The sequence below is a fragment of the Heterodontus francisci genome, chromosome 1 (genome assembly GCF_036365525.1).
Source record: "Heterodontus francisci isolate sHetFra1 chromosome 1, sHetFra1.hap1, whole genome shotgun sequence".
NCBI classification, from domain to species: Eukaryota; Metazoa; Chordata; class Chondrichthyes; order Heterodontiformes; family Heterodontidae; genus Heterodontus; species Heterodontus francisci.
The window spans coordinates 262,718,987-262,737,138 of NC_090371.1; positions in this window are offsets into that span (position 1 = coordinate 262,718,987).

Here is an 18,152-nt window from a genome sequence, read left to right on the forward strand (position 1 = left end):
TGACCTCTACTAGTCAGATGGACAAGGGCAGCAGATGCATGGGAGCAGCACCATCAGCAAGGTCCCCCCAAGACACACACCATCTTGACTTGGAACTATATCATCATTCCTTCACTGTTGTTGGGTCAAAATCCTGGAACTCCCTTCTTAACTGCACTGTAGGTGTAGCTAGACAACAAGGACTGCAGCGGTTCAAGAAGGCAGCTCACCATCACCTTCTCAATGCAATTAGGGATGGGTAATAAATTCTGGCCTAGCCAGTGATTTCCACATCGTATGAATGAAAATAAGCTAGCAGAATAGATAAGGGGGAACAAGTGGATGTGGTGTATTTGGATTTTCAGAGGACTTTTGATGTTTAGTAAGAAAATTAGAACACATGGGAGCAGGGGGAATAGACTTGCATGGATCGAGAATTGGTTAACGGACAGAAAACAGAGAGTAGGAATAAACGGGTCATTGTCAGATTGTCAGGCTGTGACTAGTGGGATACGACAAGGATCAGTGCTTGGGCCCCAACTATTCACAATCTTTTCCAAGATTTGGATGTGGGGACCAAATGTAATCTTTTCAAAGTTGCTGATTACACAAAACTAGGTAAGAATGTGAGTTGTGAGGATAATACAAAGAGGCTTCAAGGGGATTTAGATGGGCTAAGTAAGTGGGCAAGAACATGGCAGATGGAATATTATGTGGAAAATGTGAAGTTATCCACTTTGGTAAGAAAAACAGAAATGCAGAGTATTTCTTAAATGGTGAGAGATTGGAAAGTGTTGATATCCAAAGGGACCTGGGTGTCCTTGTTCATAAGTCATTGAAATCTAACATGCAGATGCAGTGAGCAATTAGGAAGGCAAATAGTTTGTTGGCCTTTATTGCAAGAGGATTTGAGTACAGGAGTAAAGAAGTCTTGCTGCAATTGCATAGAGCCTTGGTGAGACTGCACCTGGAGTACTGTGTACAGTTTTGGTCTCCTTACCTAAGGAAGGATATATTTGCCATAGAGGGAGTGCAATGAAGGTTCACCAGACTAATCCCTGGAAAGGTGGGATTGTCCTATGAGGAAAGATTGAGGAGGCCGAGCCTAAATTATCTAGAGATTAGAAGAATCTCATTGAAACAAAATATATTCTTACAGGTCTTGACAGGGTAGATGCAGGAAGGATGTTTCCTCTGGCTGGGGAGGGTCTAGAACCAGGGGACGCAGTCTCAGAATAAGGGGCAGGCCATCTTGGAAGGAGTTGAGGAGGAATTTGTTCACTCAGAGGGTGCTGAATCTCTGCAATCCTCTACCTCAGAGGGCTGTGGAGGCTCAGTTATTGAATATATTCAAGACTGAGATCAAAAAATTTCTAGATATTAAAGATATCAAGTACGGGAAAATGATGTTGAGGTCGATGATCAGCCATGATCTAGTTGAATGATGGAGCAGGCTCGAGGGCCGAATAGTCTATTCATGCTCCTATTTCCTATGTTCTTATGCTAGTTAACACTACTCTTGATTTTCCTGCAACGCTTGTAGTGGATGAAGCATGGCCGAGGATATCGGAGCCATATGAAACTTCAGAGGGGGAGTCACCATCTGAGGAGATACTGTCACATCAGTCCAGCACACCCTCCACCAGTATAGCTACTCATACATCCATTGACATTGATGTACGTTTAGAATGGGTGGCACCAGCTGGTGAGCACGGCACAGACGCAACTGTCGGAGACAGTGACAGCTGCAATCAGTCTCCATCGGAGGACTGAATAATGGCCCAGCAATGCTCAGCTTGATGCAAATGCCGAGCCTTGGGAGTCATCAGCAAAGCGGCTGATACCGGAGTAGCAGCATGAAATGTGTGGACATCTGTCAGAGTTCCCAGAGGCTCCAATGTCTGGATCATGGAGGAATCCATCAATGCCATGAGTGGTGCCATGTCTCTGATGTATGACCACATGGCTTTCTCTGTTGAGAGAGTGACGACCCGCATTGGAGAGTCATATGCAGCAGTCCACCCAGTAGATGTAGGAGGTGTGCACCAGCCTGTACTTTATGACCTCATCCTTAAGCAATGTAAAACGCTCAGTTGGCAATATAGCTCAGAGGCGCCTAGACCTATTGCCAGGTGTCATCCCACTCTTGGTCAGCAGGGTAGTGCAGGTAGGCCATGAAAGGGTCGAGGAGCGGATGCCCGAATGCCATGGGGCTTTGCTCAAGGTGCACCTGGCATTGATGGCAGCCCTTCGGACACTTGCAGTGACACAAAGGCTGCAGTCGGCCCTGAGTTCAAGAAGGGGGCTCACCACCACCTCCTCAAGGGCAATTAGGAATGGGCAATAAATACTGGCCTTGCCGGTGACATATCCCAGGAGCAAATAAAAACCTGTTTCAGAGATGGCTGTGCCAAAAATGAAAGGATGTTCTCATTATTAATTGCTTAAGCACTTTAATCAAAGGTATTCAGACACATTGACTTGATAAGCAGGTAAAGTTTAAGCAGCGTAATGAGCTCAAAGGGGATTCTTGAGTTCATTTCTGCCAGAACGTGTACTCTGTCATTACATGAAAAGGTCACAGTAACATTAACCTTTAGTTTTCCCCACTGGATCATTTTGTGTACTTGCTGTTGGGAGGGAGGATCAGCTCGAGCATTAACCAAGCATCTGTGACACTTCATACATTCCAGTTAACTCTTGCTCAAAAGCAACAACAGGAACTTGTGTTTATATAGTGGCTTTAAGTAAAGCATTCCAATGTGCTTCACAGAAGCGTTATCACACAGATTTGACACTGAGCTACATCAGAAGACATAAGGACAGATGACCAAAAAGTTTGGTCAAAGAGGTATGTTTTAAGGAGTATCTTAAAGGAAGAGAGAAAGGTAGGAGGGAATTCCAAAACCTAGTGCTAAGGCAGCTGAAAGCTCAGCCTTCAATGGTAAAACGATAAAAATCCGAGATGCACAAGAGGCCAGAATTGAAAGAGTGTAGCAATCTCAGAGGCCTTCTGTGACTGGTTGGCACTGTAAGTTATAGAAACCTAGTATTTCAGCTGCATAGCACCCACTTTTCAGGTGCTATCTGGCCTTCCAAGTGCAGTCCAAAATGGTGGGCGGGAAGCAAGAACTGGCCAGATGTATACTGCCTACCATTTGGGTAAGGACAAACAAGATGCATCCTTTACCCATGCCTGAAGCAAGCATAAGGCACAAGATTGACTTGCCCTGCCACACTCCTACACTCAGGGAAACCAACCCTAAAGAATACTTGCCAACAAATTTAAGCTGCTTACCTGAAAGTGGAGCCAGGAGCAGCAGCAGGAGTGCTCTTCCTGACCCTACATCAAACCACCCTCCCGATTAACAACGCTCCTGGCCTGAGATCTCCGATCTTCCTCACCCACCCAGACGTCCCCATCATCCCGGTCCAGAGATCCCCTCACCTTCCCCCGGCCCCAACGTCCAGGCCCCCCAGCTGCAACCCCCAAGTTCCCTCCACCTCACCCTCAGTCCCCACATCTCTGACCCAGGCCCCAATCCTGTAGGCCACTGCCAGCTGTCCCAACCACCTACCGATATCTCCCAATTCCCACAATCCCCTCCCCCATTATTTACCAGTGGCTAACTGCAGTGCTAGCAGCATCCTAATCTTCCACCACTTACCTTCTTGGCATCATCCTGCAATGCTGCTAACATGAGAATGAGATCCGATACCCAATATCTGGGGCCCCTCAGATACAAACCATTCATGCGCAGGGTGCTCCTAAATTTCTGAGCCTGACTGTTTGATCAGCACTCAAAATAATGGGACATCAATTTGGAGTTTATTTTTGCTTGATTAGATTCATGTTTAATTATTTTTGTGATACTTTGCCATTTTGAGGTGGTACCTGCAATTTCTGTTAGTGACACTAGGGCAATCCAGCATCACCTTTTTGCTTTATTTAAATAGGCAACTACAGCATCTTAGAACACATACAGGCCACAACAATTTACAAGTTCTTATCATGTCCATTGAATTAAATAAAAGCCCTGAGAGGCATCTACAGAAGCTAAAAATATGTAAATGTTTTCTATTCCCCATCCTGCCAGTGACACATCAGGAATGGATGAACAGGGTTGCTAATCTATAAAATCTAGTTTAAAAATCTCATTTGAGGTAATTTGACCAGAGGCTAATTTCAGAAATGTCGACTGACATAGCTGAATTAATCACATTAAAAGTCAGAAAGAGTTAAAACGAGCAGCAAGAAAGGAGGTGCCTGGCTCACACCATCCCATCTCTGAGAACCCAGGAGGTGTGTCAACCACACACACAGAATGGTGCTCATTTGCTGAAATCCCTCACACAGGAACTTGGATTAAGCATTTGGTGATAAACAAGCCTGATACCTGGCATTGCACCTACACATCGAAAATATCAAGGTGGTTGACACAGTGCAGTCTGTCTTGAGTCTTTTCATCATGCTGAAGAGATGTGCACCGTATCACTGACGAGGAAGCTCTGAGACATTGGACGACAGCTGCTAGATAGTATTACCTGGAGGTTGTATGTGAGAACATGTGCTCATATATCTAGGGCTTAGTGCTCACTAAGATTAAAAACACAGATTAGCTGGGCTTTTATCTCACTTGCTGTTTCCAGGTTCTCACTGTGTAAAAACTAGCTGTTGCATAAATTTTTATTTTAACAAATATTTCTGACCTTGTGGTTATTTTTGTCATGCAATTCATTTATCTTAAGGAATAAACTGGTATCCTGTGAGCTCCTGCGTTACAGAGCATTACTTGAAACAGGCTAAACATCAGATGAACTTGCTGTCATTAATGCTGGATATTAAAAAGATCACAAATTTAGTGGCCATGTGGATAACCTCATGATTGGAGGGAATGGTGTTTGCGAACCCAGCAGAGGGGATGTGAACATCCTGTTGATCTTAATGGCATGTACCTAATTAAATAAATGTTCCTGGAGTTCTGCCCAAAGTCCAACCAGATTCACTACCTGGCTGGTGGGCAGGAGGTGGAACTTGGCTGCAAGAGATCACCGCCGAGGACCCGTGGGAGGAGGGATTCCAGGGCAATAGCGGTTAGACAAGGGAGGGCTGGGAATTCCGCTGTAGTTGGGTCGCGGAATACTGGGGAACCTTTACAGTTCAAGATCAGGGGTGGTGGTGGTGGAGGGGGATTGCGAATTGCTTCACGATTGGTGGGAGGGGAAGGCTGGGGAGTCCCGAGGACTCCTTGAAGGGCCTGTGGGGGGCATTCCTGCTCCTCCTGGCCTACAAGAATTGAAAGCAAGAAATTTACCCTGGCTTCTTCTGGTCAGTTGGTTCTTCCTACTGTGGTTCAGCTTCCAGGCAGCAGGACAGTGTTTATTTGGCTTGACATTAATATTACATTGTGGCACCGATGATATCATTGGGAATTGACATTTGCATGTTAAGAAGGCCTCCCCCCTCACCCCCCCCCACCCCCCCACACCCCCCCCCCCTCACCTTGTCACTTGTTTTTAGCATGAGGACTCATTGATAACCTGAATTGTTGCCTTTAATATTACAGCAGCTGACAGCATGGCAGCTTGGAGGCAGGATTTCGATTTAATCCTCATCCAATCTTTTCCTGCCTATCCGGATGGTTGTGGGGTGAGGTTGGGGAAAGGGGGGGGGGTTAAAATCTACATCAACTTTATTGACTTATAACAGAATTTTTAGTTATCGTATCAAAAGATCTCAAAGCCCTTCAAATATGAATTACTTTGAACTGTTACGTAGGTAAATGAATATTAATTGCTGACAAATGGTAGCTTTACGACAGCCGTCTTTCGATGGTTACCAACTGCTCTTTGTATAATTAGAAATAGATTTCCAATCACTATAAGAATTTGCCACAGACCATCTGACAAGCTCATAATCTTTTTAACCTCTGTATGGTCACATAGTGTGGGGTGGTTCCCACTGTTCAACTCCCAATTGACTACAGCAAGTGTTTAGTTACTAGGGTTTTAACCCCCTTTGTGTTTTATTTGTCAAATAGATAGTGACAAGTTTTCTTGTCAGTTTAAAACAGAAGATTAACTATTTATTGAGCAAATATTCACTCCAGACATGGTCGCAACCGTATCCACACACACATTCTCTCACATGCACATACACAAGAAGAGATAGAAAGAGAGGAAAATAAGGGGTTTGAAGTGAGGTAGATTTTCCGGGTTCACGGTAACCTGTTGAATCTTCTCAGGGGTCAATTTCTCTTTAAAGTTGCAGGTCTGGATTTTTCATAGATTTCTGTGTTGGTTGAAATTTCAATCTGAAGACAGGGGATCCCTCAAGTTCTCTGCTGCACAGGTTGAAGTGTAGAATTCACAGCAAGCAACCTTCTTTTTAGTGCATTGGATTTTCTCCCAGCTCCCAGCTGGACAAGTTTTGGTGATGCTTTGTCCTGATTCTCTTTGTCTCTCTCTAGAGAGCCACTTTTTAAGCTAAAATTATCGCACATCTTGCCTCTGCTAGGAGACATAGATCTTCCTCCCTGTGGTGACTGACAATGACCCAGGATGTGACTACTTCACATCTTCTTTGTTTTAGAAGAACCCATTCAATTCAAAAATGTCTCTCGATGGGTTCAGGATGGGTGTAATTGAGATATCTTAGCTTTGGAATGTATCCTTCTGTTCTTGCCAGATAGTAAGAATATTTGAATATACAAGGCCAGGTCTTTTGGGCTGTTTTGGAGCACATTGTCCACTTTTTAAAAAGAAAGGTTCATTTTTATAACTCTTCAGGTTGAATTCTGGTATTTTCAATCACTGCACTCTACGTGAGTGTAACACCTCCTAAGAAAAGATTCCATATAATACAATCCAAAAGGTAGTCAAGTAAACTTAGGAATATCCATTGATGCCATCTCTACTATCCAAATCAAACTGCTGCATCCCACAGTTGTGATTTTTTAAATTTATGTTTATGTGAAGGACTTTGAATATTATTTGGCTGCATTTGTTCTAGTTTGCAGAAAAAAACAAGGTTTGCACCTTTAGACTGAACCAAACATCCAACATAAGCCTAACTCATGCAGTATTATATAAGAAAGAGTAAATTAAATAAGAACTGACTGGAATGTAAGTATACATATATACGAGGAATGCAAACATCTGAACTTCTAATTTTCCAATGCACTGTTGGTTGTAGTACAAAGAAAATGCAGGATCTAATCATACTTTTGAAATAATAGCCATTACTCATGCACAGGAGGTCCAAGTGACAAGAAAAAATGTGTGTACTGCGGGTAAAAATTAAATTGGCTTTCTACACTATTGGAGGACCTTAGCACCATCATGGTTAACTGGATAAAGATTTATTATGAAAACTATTGAACACTTTCACTTACAAATCATTTTATCAATTTAGATACACTTCTACAGTATTTTACAAAAATAATGGACTGGATTTTGTTATCATGGTGGGGGTCCCCCCTGAAGTGCCTGAAAGCATGGGGCAACGCTGCTTCAACGGTCTGCAGGACCCATGGCCGCATTTTGTCAGCAGCAGCCAATTAATTAAGGATGGCCACCCGCTCTCAGGAGCAGCCAGCCAATTGGAGGGCTTGCAGCTCAGCAGCCTCAGCAGCACCACCAGGAGTGCTGGCCACTGCTGGCATTGCACCTGGAAGAAGAGGATGTCATGGATGGACAGCACCCTCACAATCAGGCAAGTGGGGTCTGACGGCACCGGGCTAGTCAGGATAGCGCTGGCTGGATGGGAGTGGTGGGTTGGTGAGGGAAGGTGGCACCATTGCTGCGCGGGTGGCCATTGCCATTGGAGGGCTATCCGTGGGGCAAAGAGTGCCTGAATAGGAGGGCCCCACCCCGAGCACACTGGGAAGCTGCCAGAGTTTGCCTGGCAATTTTACCACTTAGCGGAGGCCCCCCGCCATTGGTAAAATGTCAGTGGTGGCAGGAAGAGGCCCTTAATTGGCTACTTAAGTGGCTCAACTGGCCTCTGAGAGGGAGGGCCATCTGCCACCTTCCTCCTCAATAGCAAGATGACATGGTAGTGGGAAAATGGTGGGCACTCTACCCTCTGCCATCTCTTGCCATTTTACTCTCCCCACCCTCGCCCCAACTCCCAGCCCATCCCCAGAGTGCTGGTAAAATTCAACTCAACAAGCCGACTTTCTGGAGTAAAAGTGGCAAATAAGATACTGAATTTGCTTGAGCAGAGAGAAAAAGTACAAATTAAAAGAGGTTTTACTATTGCTCTGTGAAGCATTAATCAGACCTCATTTAGTGCATTGTGCATGTTTCTGTCGCACAATTTTAGGAAGCTTATTATTACATAAAGAAAACATGCCATGCTGAATGAGGACTTTTTAATTCATCAGTTGGAAACCTACATTAAACTTTTAAAATAGAAAGCTGGGATCCTACATTTAACTTTTAAAAAGCTGGCATCCAAAATTGCCACCACAATTTGCATTGAAATACCTCACATTCCAGGACATCAAATTGGAGACACATGTCTAACAAGGCTCCCATGCAGAACAATGGCTTGGATAGCTGAGTAGATTATCCAATATCATCCTCATTAGTGGGACATTCAAAGCCATCATGAAGCATTCACTGGTGGAGATGTACCTCCATGAGGTAAATACTGACACAATACAACCTGAGAGAGATTTGGGTTTTAGACTTTGGACCTCATTAAAAAAAAAGTATTGACAGAAGCATATGACAGTTTCCCCAGTCTGTGTAAAGCTTGGAGCTTTGCTATACACAGCAGACAAGCTTTGAGAGCTAACCATGCAAGACCCTGGTGGGGCTGTCTCTCTCTCTCTCTCTCTCTCTCTACTTCTGCAGATATACTGCAAGCTTTGAATCCTGCCCAAGCCTAACATTGCTACAGACAGAGATCCCATGGAAGCAAGACACCTACATCACACTCTCCAAGAAAAACCTGAACTAGGTGGGCCAGCTGCAAAGTACACTTCTACCAGCCAGAGACTTTAAAATCACAACTTCAGCCAGAAGACAGCTGAATTACTAGATCCCACAGACTGTATATTATTTTTATTTGTTCTGGACTCTAATCCAACCCAAGCGATTCCTCATCACTCTGTAGCCTACTTGTCTGTGTGTGATTCTCGTGTGTGTGTGTGTGAAAGTTGGGGCATAGTTTTATTATTTTTACTTAGATCGGGTTTAGATTTTAAGTACAATAAACTAACATCTTTCTTGTTTAAACTGAAGAAAATCTGTCCTATTGGTTCTTTATGACCATAGCACATAAAGGGTTAAACATTCACTGAATAGCTAAGCACAATCACTGCTCAAAAGAAATAAACCCTGTTGCAGTAAAACAAGGAGAGGGACAAAGAGGGGAGCCTTTCGACCATCGTACCAATTACCTGTCATAAAGTGCAGAGGTGAGCAACAAAGATGATTCTATGAAAGACTTCCAATGCTTGAAATGATGTTTTGAAGATAATTATTGGATTTGACACAGCTGATTCATATATTTTTCTTTATGGTGAAAGGTTCACTAATACGGATTGCAGGTTAAAAATTAGTAAATTACAAGAAGGGAATTCATGTGGAATATTTCATGCAAAGGATAATAGACTTGGCAAATAATAAGCGGAAGATGCTGCCTTGCAGAAGGGACCAAATTCTCTCTAAGTCCCTGAAGGAGTTCCAAACTCAATAGTCCTGGGGTCAGGAGAGGACTATTGAAGTGGGAAGTATGGATGGATTCAAAGACAATTGTATCTTATTCTAAAGGGAGATCAAATTGAAGAATATAGTGAAAAGGTGAGTTAGTGGAATTGATCTACAAAAAAGGCATGAGGCTTGCTGGATTTTGCTATTCCTCAAACTTATGAGGGTCAATTTTATTTTGCCTCAGAACACTTATTTCTCTTGTTGTGGAGCCCAGAGGTGTCAGAGACACATGATTCCAGGTCTTAACCCCTTTTCAATTGCCCCGAAATTTATGTGGTTACCCGGAAGGTGGTGGTGACAGGCACAGGCTATAAGCAGCCATTTTAATAAGGAAGGGAAGGTGTGCTTGGCCCTCTCATCTCACCTGCCCTTTACTTAGCTGGCAGAGTGCCCATTTTTAGGGGTGCCAAGAGAAAGTGGGATGTAGGCCTTATGCCCAGCTAAACTCATTTAGAATTAAATAAAAAAGTATAAATTAAGAACTTACTGGAATATAAATGTTGATTGAAGGATTAAAGAGAGTTGGGCAGAAAATATGAAGACCCTAAAATTAAATGCCTTTTCTATCTTCTGAAGAAGTATCCAGCATTTTGTTTTAGTGCCATTGATTCTGTTATCAAAGATGACCTTGGGACTTGGAGCTTTTGCTCCAGTGTTTTGAAAATTGCATTCAGCATTTTGCCCACCGAAGGCTACCATACACACATACACCAGCAGAGAGTGTCTGTAAGAGAATAAAGGAATCTATGTTTTAACAGCATGCGGCAATTCTGTGTCTTACTAACTCTGACTGAATATTACTGTTTAGACCAAGAACATCACAACCGCATGCACAAATCCCAGCCAGTCCATGCCAACGTTTATGCTCCATTTGAGCCTCCTCCCATCTTTCCTCATCTACCATCGTAACCCTCTATTCCCTTCTCCCTCATATACTTGTCTAGCTTCCCCTCAAATGCATCTATGCTAGTCACTTCAATTGCTCCCTGTGGTAATGAGTTCTACATTTTCACCACTCTTTGGGTAAAGAAGTTGCTTCTGAATTTTTAGATTTCTTCGTGACTATCATATTTTAATGGCCTCTAGTTATGCTCTTCTCCACAAGTGGAAACAGTCTCTCTGTATCCACTCTATAAAAACCTTTCAGCATTTTGAGGACCTCTATTAGGTTATCCCTCAGCCTTCCTTTTTCAAGAGAAAAGAGACCCAGCCTGTTCATTCTTTCCTGATACGTATACCCACACATTTCTGGTATCATCCCCGTAAACCTTCCCTGCACTCTCACCACTGCCTCTATATCCCTTTTATAATATGGTGACCAGAACTGCATGCAGCACTCTAAGTGTGGTCCAATGAAGTTTCAATATAGATTGAATACTTTTCAATTCAATCACTCTAGAAATAAAGCCTGGTGCTTGGTTTACTTTTTATGGCCTTGCTAACCTGCGGCGCAACTTTAAGTGGTTGATGCATTTGTACTTCAAGGTCCCTTCGTTCCTCTATCCCACCTAGACTGGCACCTTCCAAGTAATAAGTGACTTCCCTATTCTTCCTACAAAAATGTACTATCTCACATTTATCTCTATTGAACTTCATTTGCAAATATTTGCCCATTCTGCAAGTTTATTAATGTCCTCCTGTAATTGATTGCAGTCCTTATCAGTATGTTTACTCCCACTCTTTGCTTTCTGTCTTGAAGCCAGCTAGCAATCCATTCTGCAACTTGTTCCCTGGCTCCATATTCTCTGACCTTATTCATTAGTCTAATACCTTATTGAAGGCCTTTTGAAAATCCAGATAAATTACATCTACTGCATTACCATTGTCTACTGTCTCTGTTACCTCAAAAATTCAATAATGTCAGTCAAGCAAAATTTTCCCATTTGAAATCTAAGCTGATTATACATTATTGAGCATGTGAGTATAAGGGTACTGGGGATAGCCACACAGCACCTGTAGTGTTGTCTGATCTGCAAAATATTCCACCATTGCTACTTGTCTTCTTCCAAAAACCAGAGATACAGGGAAATTCCATAGGAAAACCCACAGTAGCACAATGGCAGCTGGAGGAGTTAAAAGGCTTAATCACAGCAAATACCACATAGCCAGATGAATACATAAGTGTCAAGAGAGGGAAAATATCAAAATAAATGGGGTGCGGTGGGGGCGGCGGGGTGGGGGGGGTGGGGGAGGGTGTGATTTTAAACAAATTTCCCAGCCAAAACAAAAACAAGATGGAGTTGAGAGCTCAGGTGACCATATCCTGTACTGCCAATACATTTGGAAAATTCAAGAACCCCGAGTCAATCTTCATGTCTGGACCAGCCTTGGAGAAAGCATTAAGATGTAAATGGCCCATTCTATGCTAATGGCTACCTCTCTTCAACAAATTAGGTTAACAATGGCATGGTGTGTCCAAATTCAAACTCAAATGAATGGGTGTGAAGAATTCTACTTTATCAAAATGGAATATAGATGGGTGACACCCAGACCCCATTGTCTAACACTGGACCCACAAACAGACACCATTTATGAGGAGAATGGTAAAGAGAAACCACGGCAGAAACCAGGGATCTGATAAGGAGTTTAATAAGTTTATGTGCTAGGCAGACAAAAAAAGAGCCAGAGAGAGAGAGAGAGATTCCATTTGCTGTAGTGGAAGGAGAAGGACCCTGCCTAAGAACCCATTTTTGAACTACAAGCAGGCAGTGACTGGAAGTGGCTTTGAACTCCATACCTGAGAAATTGTACCAGGGTTTGCGACATTTAACTGTGACTGCGATATAACAAAATGAACTCTGCAACAATGCATTCACCCTCCTGAAACTTTCCAAATTTTGTCTTCAGTGAAGCAGGAAAAAGGAAACAGTCCTGCACCATTGTTTACATCTTCATCCCCGGGGAAGAAAGCAAGGATTACAGTGAACTCTTTTAAAACCATCAGACCTAAATGCATGTTATCTTTTAATCTTTATTTTTTCTTGTGTGAGTCTGTGTTTGTGTTTGTGTGCGTGTGAGTGTGGGTAAAGCTGCAAGTGTTTTCGGGTGTTGTTTAATAAACATTTAACTTTCTTTAAACCTACGGGAAAACCTGTCATGAGGACAGAAAGTGCCGGAAATACTCAGCAGGTCTGGCAGCAACTGTGGAGAGAAAAACAGAGTTAACGTTTCAGGTCTTGACCTTTCATCAGAACTTGTCATTTGTCTGTTGATCATTAAAGCACATTTCTAACAAAATTGCTATCTTTGGTCAGCTGAGAGGGGGAAAAAGGGAAATCATCCCGATCATTTCTCACCTGTCTGTAACAATAGCCAATAAAGCTTTTTAAGTGTATTTATTGGTCTAATGTAGGAAATGTAACAGCCAATTTGTGCACAGCAAGCTCCCACAAACAGCAATATGATAGTAGCCAGATAATCTTTTTTTTGTGATGTTGGTCAAGGACCCTGGAGAGAACTTCCCTGCTTTTTTTTCAAAATAGCACCATGGGATCTTTTACATCCAACTGAGGGATCAGATGGAGCCTCAGTTTAACATCTGATCTGAAAGATGGCACCTCTAATAGTGCAGCACTCCCTCAGTAATGCACTGAAGTGTTAGCCTGGATTTTGCGCTCAGGTTTCTCGAGTGGAGTTGCAGTGAACTCCAACCTTCAAACTCAGGTGTGAGAGTATTACCACTGAGTGTAACTGCATCCTTAGAAAAGGAAAGAATGATAATAAGAGAATAATTAATGAAATATCAGTTCTTATCTATGCTTCATTATGATAAAATCTTTGGACCAGGCCAATGCTTGATTGGGGTACAAACACACATTTAACAACATCCAAACCTACTGACAAACTCAGATTTTTGACCATGGGTTTACAACAGTGCATTTCACCATAATATAAAACTTACAGCTATCAAATCAACTAATGACCTGACACTCATTAACCCAGCAATGACCTAACCTGACACTCACTATCCAATCAGAAGTGACTGCTACATAATTGGCCCATAGTCTTAACAAAATATCCATTGTGAAGGAGTTACTATCCTGTACATTGGGTTTAAGGAATGTTTAAGCAAAAACCTTATAATTACTGGCAGCAATAGTATGCAGCATGATTAACATTACACCTCACACGATTCAGTAAATTTCAGAATCACGGAAATAATAACTGTTACTATGAGTGCTTAATATATAATCTTTATAACCTCATATTTGACAGCCTTGAAATAACTTTATAAACTGCATTTGGTGTACTCCAAATTATACTACTTTACAGCAGTATGCAAAAGGAATTTAGTGCATATTGTATATGGCTGAGCGCAATAACTCAATCATTTTTATATTTTGTAAAGAGAACAGAAATATATCAGAGCTCCCAGCGAAAGTTTGTTTATTCTCCATGATGTACTCAGGCTATTTTCTAAATGTTGCAAAAAACATGCTGCTGACACAGAACCCAAAGGGATTAAAAGGAAATGAATGATCTGACATTGAAAGAAATGCAACCTATATGTCACTGAACATAACTTGTGGCAGCAGACAGTAAAATTACTATTCATAATACAGGCAGTACTGTTCAGCAGAATTGCTGATAGTTCAGAAATCTTAAATCTTCGAACACAAAGGTTTGGAATTCAATAGCTTTCCAGTAATAATGAAAAGAAATAAAAGGGAAAACATAATTACTGTTTAAATGAAGCTAGAGGACAGCTTGAAATATAACACAATTTAGCATAATGACCAGGAGGCTATCAACACGTGTTAAAGTGGAGCACAATCATCAATTGAAAATCTGATAAATTTATTTTTAAAAATTTAAAGAAGATACAACATTTTTGTTGTCTTTATGGCAATGGCTGGCATTCCAATACAACCTATCAGTGTGCAGAATGTACTATAGCTGGGAAGAATCTAAAATCTGCCCAGCTCATAGTTATGTGGTTGGTATGTTTGTATGAGACCACCATGTGCAAAACACTGGACCAAGTTGTACTTAAACTAAATAATGCTGTGAAGCCTGAAGCTTTCCAGTACTTTTGGAATGCAAATCTGAAAAAAAAGGCCCATTCAATCCACATAGCCTTCTCCTTGCAAAAGATCACGGTGCATTTGAAATCATGTTGTGCAATATTAGTAACGAGTGCATAAACATGCTTACATGATAATCCTTTGCTATTTTAACAAAGTGGGTTAACACCCTAACTGAAATCACAGACAAAGGAATTTTACAGAATTAACAAAATTGTTACTGGTAAAACACACCACAAATTTATTCTGTGCAATTGCTTCCTGACTCCTAAAGGTAATCCTGTGAAAAATTCCTGAGTGTTAATCCAATCTTACAACATACATCATTCAATGATAATCATCAACGTTCCACCAGTGACGCTCCATGGATGATATTCCCACAATCCCAATAGGACTAGTTCACATTGTGAGTATTTTTGAGTTTCCAGTATTGTTTTGATTTATCATATACACAATCTGCACTCCTGTCCTTGTATCTAACAATGTTTCACACACCAAAATACATAAAGCTTCAGAGATTATTGTGGTATTTCTGCAACCTACGAAGAAATAAGATTAACATTATTCCAAGCCTTGCTCAGATATGGGAAAGGAGGTTTTCGAAAAGGATGGAGGAATACCCCCTGCAGTTTTGGAGGACTGCAAAACTTTAATGTGCTATTCAGCGATGACCACATTTTAAATATGACGTTTTCACTGTATCTCAGACTTCTCAGAAACTCTTAAAAAAATGTGAAACCTTGATCTGACAACTTTTGTAAATTGCTTTTTATCATCCTTGTCATGAATAGAAGTCTAATTTGCATCAAATTTTCCACATTTCTTCAAGCATGTTCTGTAATCTTTAAAATAATTATTCTGTATGAAGTCTAGAATTATGTGGGAGATGGTGATTGGGACGGTTTTATAGCACCTGCTGAGAGACACAAAATTTTCATAGTTAGAGTCCTGGAGCTTACATTCCTCATCTAGGACTAGATTTTCATTTTTCTCCTGGAAAGACTGGAGAAATTCATATTTCTCTTCATAATTCACAGTCAGTGAAATTGTGGGGGCATGCAATTTTGAAAGTTGTACTACCAGAATCCAATTTTGCCAGTGATAATGAAAAGCTGGCAGCTAATCAGAGTGCACCTATCATAATGAGCTGCTAACAAGTTATTTAACCAGCACATGAAAATTGGTGGTGTCGTAAATAGTGAGGAGGATAGCCTTAGATTACAGGACGATATAGATGGGTTGGTAAGATGGGCGGAGCAGTGGCAAATGGAATTTAATCCTGAGAAGTGTGAAGTGATGCATTTTGGGAGGACTAACACGGCAAGGAAATATACAATGGATGGTAGGACCCTAGGAAGTACAGTAGGTCAGAGGGACCTTGGTATACTTGTCCATAGATCACTGAAAGCAGCAGCACAGGTAGATAAGGTGGTTAGGAAGGAATATGGGATACTTGCCTTTATTAGCCAAGGCATAGAATATAAGAGCAGGGAGGTTATGATGGAGCTGTATAAAATGCTAGTTAGGCCACAGCTGGAGTACTGTGTCCAGTTCTGGTCGTCACACTGTAGGAAGGCTATGATTGCACTGGAGAGGGTGCAGAGGAAATTCACCAGGATGTTGCCTGGGCTGAAGCATTTCAGCCATGAAGAGAGACTGGATAAGCTAGGGTTGTTTTCCTTGGGGCAGAGAAGGCTGAGGGGGGGCCTGACTAAGATATACAAAATTATGAGGGACATAGATAGGATAGGAAAAAACTTTTTCCCTTAGCGCAGGTGTCAATAAACAGGGGGCATAGATTTAAGGCAAGGGGCAGGAGGTTTAGAGGGGGTTTGAGGAAAAATCTTTTCACCCAGAAAGTGGTTGGAATCTGGAACACACTGCCTGAAGGGGTGGTAGAGGCAGGAACCCTCACAACATTTAAGAAGTATTTAGATAAGCACTTGAAATGCCATAGCATACAAGGATACGAGCCAAGTGCTGGAAAATGGGATTAGAATAGATAGGTGCTTGATGGCCAGCGCGGACATGGTGGGCTGAAGGGCCTGTTTCTGTGCTGTGTAACTCTATGTCTCTATGACAACTTTCAAACTTTTTCTTAGTACTACAGTGCAGTGTGCAATATTCAGGGATAGTTGCTCAACGAAAAGAGAGAATCTGATTTACCATCCAGGCTTTGCACACACTTTCAACTGCTGTAATGTAGCTACAAAATAAGATTCTTGATGAGGAACGATGGCTTCCAAATATGCTAAGGAAGCACCTTAAGTTCCCATTGATGCACAAAAACTCTATCAATGTCTTAGAAGGCCTGGTAGGAAGTCTGGAAGAAGCAGCATGAGAAGAAAAATAAAAGACTTGCATTTCTATTAGTGCCTTACATAAGCTCAAGCCATTCCAAAAATCTAAGAAAGAAAGACTTGCATTTATATAGTAACTCTCATGACCTCAGGATGTCCTAAACAAAGTACCTTTAAAGTGTAGTCACTGTTGTAATGTGGGAATTATACAGCCAATGAAGTATTTTTGAAGTTTAGTCACTGTAGGAAATGCAGCAGCACATTTTCGCACAGCAAGGTACCACAACCAGCAATTTGTTTTTAATGGAGTTGGTTGAGAGATAAATATTGGCCAGGGCACTGGGGAAAATTCCCCTGCTCTAGATCAAAATAGTGCCATAGGATCTTTTACAGCCACCTGAGAGAATAAATGTTTGTCATCTCATGCTGGAGATAACACCTCGGAGAGTGCAGTACTCCCTTCTGCACAAAAGTGTCAGCCTTAATTTTGCACTCAAGTCTTTGGTTTGCATTTGAACCCAAAACTTTTTGACTCAGAGACAACAGCATTACCAACTGAGTTAAAGCTGACACTAAAAGTATGCTAAGTCTTGAAGAGTACAAAGGATAAGTCATGAATATCACCGTAAAGTAACAGCACCAGACATAAGTGGGCATAAAGAAAAGAGCGTTTGTTAAAGATGCATGAAAACATGCTGGACTCTCATGGAAAAACATAAGCAAAAACATAGCAGCCAGGGCACAAGGGGTGGTAATGCCAGACTTATGCAAATTACATTACATGGGGTAGAATTTCCACAGGGGTGCTCACAATCTCCCACTGTAACATCGGCAGCAAATTGGCAGAAACCCCGGAGAAATTATGTACATGGCTATTATGCCCGTTCACTGGGATTTCCATCAATTTTCTGTTGATATTACAGCAGGAATTTGGGAAAACTCCCGTGGAAAATCCAGGTGACAAGCTATGACATGGGATTGAAAATCTTGCAGGAAGAAATTTCCATGGTCCTAAGTGTCGTGCTTTAATTTCCACTGCTCTTACATTTAAAGCAAAACTCACACATGCTAAACAGACATAAGTATGAACTCCCAGATCTGAAAATATGGATGTATATCAGATAAA